Source organism: Carassius gibelio, chromosome A25 (genome assembly GCF_023724105.1).
Source record: "Carassius gibelio isolate Cgi1373 ecotype wild population from Czech Republic chromosome A25, carGib1.2-hapl.c, whole genome shotgun sequence".
NCBI lineage: Eukaryota > Metazoa > Chordata > Actinopteri > Cypriniformes > Cyprinidae > Carassius > Carassius gibelio.
Window position 1 is genome coordinate 18712569 of NC_068395.1, and position 5000 is coordinate 18717568.

The 5000-nt window shown below is 40.2% G+C and overlaps 8 non-coding genes across 8 annotated transcripts in view; all 8 read right to left on the reverse strand.

Moving 5' to 3' along the window:
* The window catches only part of LOC127947888 (5S ribosomal RNA), a 119-nt gene extending 16 nt beyond the window's left edge, over positions 1-103 (reverse strand). Inside the window, exon 1 of the ribosomal RNA XR_008151639.1 lies at positions 1-103. This exon is cut by the window's left edge and continues 16 nt beyond it. This is a non-coding gene — a ribosomal RNA (5S ribosomal RNA).
* A 772-nt stretch (positions 104-875) lies between these two features.
* LOC127948245 (5S ribosomal RNA) lies at positions 876-994 on the reverse strand. The gene has a single exon (XR_008151988.1). It is a non-coding gene; the product is annotated as a 5S ribosomal RNA (ribosomal RNA).
* A 497-nt stretch (positions 995-1491) lies between these two features.
* LOC127948216 (5S ribosomal RNA) lies at positions 1492-1610 on the reverse strand. The gene has a single exon (XR_008151961.1). It is a non-coding gene; the product is annotated as a 5S ribosomal RNA (ribosomal RNA).
* A 355-nt stretch (positions 1611-1965) lies between these two features.
* LOC127947647 (5S ribosomal RNA) lies at positions 1966-2084 on the reverse strand. Its single transcript, XR_008151442.1, has one exon. It is a non-coding gene; the product is annotated as a 5S ribosomal RNA (ribosomal RNA).
* A 494-nt stretch (positions 2085-2578) lies between these two features.
* On the reverse strand, positions 2579-2697 carry LOC127947900 (5S ribosomal RNA). The gene has a single exon (XR_008151650.1). It is a non-coding gene; the product is annotated as a 5S ribosomal RNA (ribosomal RNA).
* Positions 2698-3052: 355 nt separating this feature from the next.
* Positions 3053-3171, reverse strand: LOC127947912 (5S ribosomal RNA). Its single transcript, XR_008151662.1, has one exon. It is a non-coding gene; the product is annotated as a 5S ribosomal RNA (ribosomal RNA).
* A 1045-nt stretch (positions 3172-4216) lies between these two features.
* Positions 4217-4335, reverse strand: LOC127948240 (5S ribosomal RNA). Its single transcript, XR_008151983.1, has one exon. It is a non-coding gene; the product is annotated as a 5S ribosomal RNA (ribosomal RNA).
* Positions 4336-4969: 634 nt separating this feature from the next.
* Positions 4970-5000, reverse strand: part of LOC127947504 (5S ribosomal RNA) — a 119-nt gene continuing 88 nt past the window's right edge. Inside the window, exon 1 of the ribosomal RNA XR_008151303.1 lies at positions 4970-5000. This exon is cut by the window's right edge and continues 88 nt beyond it. This is a non-coding gene — a ribosomal RNA (5S ribosomal RNA).

Consider the following 5000-nt stretch of genomic DNA (forward strand, 5'->3'; position numbering starts at 1 on the left):
TATTCCCAGGCGGTCTCCCATCCAAGTACTAACCAGGCCCAAACCTGCTTAGCTTCCGAGATCAGACGAGATCGGGCATAGCCAGGTTGGTATGGCCGTAAGCGAAGACTGCCGCAAAGAGAAGGCTATTTAGAGATCAGCCAATCTAATCGCCAGTACATTATATAAGTAGGAAAGAAAACCCAAAAGCTTAAAGCACCTGGTATTCCTAGCCGGTCTCTCATCCAAGTACTAACCAGACCTAAGCCTGCTAAGATTCAGAGATTGGGCATTGACTCTTTTTTTTTTTTTGGCAAAATTATTATATAATATGTGAAATTTTCCAAAAAGTTTAAAGCACCTGGTATTCCCAGGCAGTCTCCCATCCATGTACTAACCAGACCCAAACCTGCTAATATTCAGGGACCGGCATTGACTCTATTTTTTGGCAAAATTATTATATACTAAGTGAAAAATTTCCAAAAAGCTTACAGCACCTGGTATTCCCAGGCGGTCTCCAATCCAAGTACTAACCAGACCTAAGCCTGCTAAGATTCAGAGATTGGGCATTGACTCTTTTTTTTTTGGCAAAATTATTATATAATTTGTGAAATTTTCCAAAAAGTTTAAAGCACCTGGTATTCCCAGGCAGTGTCCCATCCATGTACTAACCAGTCCCAAACCTGCTAATATTCAGAAATCGGGCATTGACTCTATTTTTTGGCAAAATTATTATATACTAAGTGAAAATTTTCCAAAAAGTTTAAAGCACCTGGTATTCCCAGGCAGTCTCCCATCCATGTACTAACCAGACCCAAACCTGCTAATATTCAGAGTCCGGCATTGACTCTATTTTTTGGCAAAATTATTATATACTAACTGAAAAATTTCCAAAAATCTTACAGCACCTGGTATTCCCAGGCGGTCTCCCAACCAAGTACTAACCAGGCCCAAACCTGCTTAGCTTCCGAGATCAGACGAGATCGGGCATAGCCAGGTTGGTATGGCCGTAAGCGAAGACTGCCGCAAAGAGAAGGCTATTTAGAGATCAGCCAATCTAATCGCCAGTACATTATATAAGTAGGAAAGAAAACCCAAAAGCTTAAAGCACCTGGTATTCCTAGCCGGTCTCTCATCCAAGTACTAACCAGACCTAAGCCTGCTAAGATTCAGAGATTGGGCATTGACTCTTTTTTTTTTTGGCAAAATTATTATATAATTTGTGAAATTTTCCAAAAAGTTTAAAGCACCTGGTATTCCCAGGCAGTGTCCCATCCATGTACTAACCAGGCCCAAACCTGCTAATATTCAGAAATCGGGCATTGACTCTATTTTTTTGGCAAAATTATTATATACTAAGTGAAAATTTTCCAAAAAGTTTAAAGCACCTGGTATTCCCAGGCAGTCTCCCATCCATGTACTAACCAGACCCAAACCTGCTAATATTCAGAGACCGGCATTGACTCTATTTTTTGGCAAAATTATTATATACTAACTGAAAAATTTCCAAAAAGCTTACAGCACCTGGTATTCCCAGGCGGTCTCCCATACAAGTACTAACCAGGCCCAAACCTGCTTAGCTTCCGAGATCAGACGAGATCGGGCATAGCCAGGTTGGTATGGCCATAAGCGAAGACTGCCGCAAAGAGAAGGCTATTTAGAGATCAGCCAATCTAATCGCCAGTACATTATATAAGTAGGAAAGAAAACCCAAAAGCTTAAAGCACCTGGTATTCCTAGCCGGTCTCTCATCCAAGTACAGACCTAAGCCTGCTAAGATTCAGAGATTGGGCATTGACTCTTTTTTTTTTTTGGCAAAATTATTATATAATTTGTGAAATTTTCCAAAAAGTTTAAAGCACCTGGTATTCCCAGGCAGTCTCCCATCCATGTACTAACCAGACCCAAACCTGCTAATATTCAGAGACCGGCATTGACTCTATTTTTTGGCAAAATTATTATATACTAACTGAAAAATTTCCAAAAAGCTTACAGCACCTGGTATTCCCAGGCGGTCTCCCATCCAAGTACTAACCAGGCCCAAACCTGCTTAGCTTCCGAGATCAGACAAGATAGGGCATAGCCAGGTTGGTATGGCCGTAAGCGAAGACTGCCGCAAAGAGAGGGCTATTTAGAGATCAGCCAATCTAATCGCCAGTACATTATATAAGTAGGAAAGAAAACCCAAAATCTTAAAGCACCTGGTATTCCTAGCCGGTCTCTCATCCAAGTACTAACCAGACCTAAGCCTGCTAAGATTCAGAGATTGGGCATTGACTCTTTTTTTTTGGCAAAATTATTATATAATTTGTGAAATTTTCCAAAAAGTTTAAAGCACCTGGTATTCCCAGGCAGTGTCCCATCCATGTACTAACCAGGCCCAAACCTGCTAATATTCAGAAATCGGGCATTGACTCTATTTTTTGGCAAAATTATTATATACTAAGTGAAAATTTTCCAAAAAGTTTAAAGCACCTGGTATTCCCAGGCAGTCTCCCATCCATGTACTAACCAGACCCAAACCTGCTAATATTCAGAGACTGGCATTGACTCTATTTTTTGGCAAAATTATTATATACTAACTGAAAAATTTCCAAAAAGCTTACAGCACCTGGTATTCCCAGGCGGTCTCCCATCCAAGTACTAACCAGGCCCAAACCTGCTTAGCTTCCGAGATCAGACGAGATCGGGCATAGCCAGGTTGGTATGGCCGTAAGCGAAGACTGCCGCAAAGAGAAGGCTATTTAGAGATCAGCCAATCTAATCGCCAGTACATTATATAAGTAGGAAAGAAAACCCAAAAGCTTAAAGCACCTGGTATTCCTAGCCGGTCTCTCATCCAAGTACAGACCTAAGCCTGCTAAGATGCAGAGATTGGGCATTGACTCTTTTTTTTTTTTGGCAAAATTATTATATAATTTGTGAAATTTTCCAAAAAGTTTAAAGCACCTGGTATTCCCAGGCAGTCTCCCATCCATGTACTAACCAGACCCAAACCTGCTAATATTCAGAGACCGGCATTGACTTTATTTTTTGGCAAAATTATTATATACTAACTGAAAAATTTCCAAAAAGCTTACAGCACCTGGTATTCCCAGGCGGTCTCCCATCCAAGTACTAACCAGGCCCAAACCTGCTTAGCTTCCGAGATCAGACGAGATCGGGCATAGCCAGGTTGGTATGGCCGTAAGCGAACACTGCTGCAAAGAGAAGGCTATTTAGAGATCAGCCAATCTAATCGCCCGTACATTATATAAGTAGGAAAGAAAACCCAAAAGCTTAAAGCACCTGGTATTCCTAGCCGGTCTCTCATCCAAGTACTAACCAGACCTAAGCCTGCTAAGATTCAGAGATTGGGCATTGACTCTATTTTTTGGCAAAATTATTATATACTAAGTGAAAATTTTCCAAAAAGTTTAAAGCACCTGGTATTCCCAGGCAGTCTCCCATCCATGTACTAACCAGGCCCAAACCTGCTAATATTCAGAAATCGGGCATTGACTCTATTTTTTGGCAAAATTATTATATACTAAGTGAAAATTTTCCAAAAAGTTTAAAGCACCTGGTATTCCCAGGCAGTCTCCCATCCATGTACTAACCAGACCCAAACCTGCTAATATTCAGAGACCGGCATTGACTCTATTTTTTGGCAAAATTATTATATACTAAGTGAAAAATTTCCAAAAAGCTTACAGCACCTGGTATTCCCAGGCGGTCTCCCATCCAAGTACTAACCAGACCTAAGCCTGCTAAGATTCAGAGATTGGGCATTGACTCTTTTTTTTTTTTTGGCAAAATTATTATATAATTTGTGAAATTTTCCAAAAAGTTTAAAGCACCTGGTATTCCCAGGCAGTGTCCCATCCATGTACTAACCAGGCCCAAACCTGCTAATATTCAGAAATCGGGCATTGACTCTATTTTTTGGCAAAATTATTATATACTAAGTGAAAATTTTCCAAAAAGTTTAAAGCACCTGGTATTCCCAGGCAGTCTCCCATCCATGTACTAACCAGACCCAAACCTGCTAATATTCAGAGACCGGCATTGACTCTTTTTTTTTTGGCAAAATTATTATATAATTTGTGAAATTTTCCAAAAAGTTTAAAGCACCTGGTATTCCCAGGCAGTGTCCCATCCATGTACTAACCAGGCCCAAACCTGCTAATATTCAGAGACCGGCATTGACTCTATTTTTTGGCAAAATTATTATATACTAAATGAAAAATTTCCAAAAATCTTACAGCACCTGGTATTCCCAGGCGGTCTCCCATCCAAGTACTAACCAGGCCCAAACCTGCTTAGCTTCCGAGATCAGACGAGATCGGGCATAGCCAGGTTGGTATGGCCATAAGCGAAGACTGCCGCAAAGAGAAGGCTATTTAGAGATCAGCCAATTTAATCGCCAGTACATTATATAAGTAGGAAAGAAAACCCAAAAGCTTAAAGCACCTGGTATTCCTAGCCGGTCTCTCATCCAAGTACTAACCAGACCTAAGCCTGCTAAGATTCAGAGATTGGGCATTGACTCTTTTTTTTTTTTGGCAAAATTATTATATAATTTGTGAAATTTTCCAAAAAGTTTAAAGCACCTGGTATTCCCAGGCAGTCTCCCATCCATGTACTAACCAGGCCCAAACCTGCTAATATTCAGAAATCGGGCATTGACTCTATTTTTTTGGCAAAATTATTATATACTAAGTGAAAATTTTCCAAAAAGTTTAAAGCACCTGGTATTCCCAGGCAGTCTCCCATCCATGTACTAACCAGGCCCAAACCTGCTAATATTCAGAAATCGGGCATTGACTCTATTTTTGGCAAAATTATTATATAATAAGTGAAATATTTCCAAAAAGTTTAAAGCACCTGGTATTCCCAGGCAGTCTCCCATCCATGTACTAACCAGACCCAAACCTGCTAATATTCAGAGACCGGCATTGACTCTATTTTTTGGCAAAATTATTATATACTAACTGAAAAATTTCCAAAAAGCTTACAGCACCTGGTATTCCCAGGCGGTC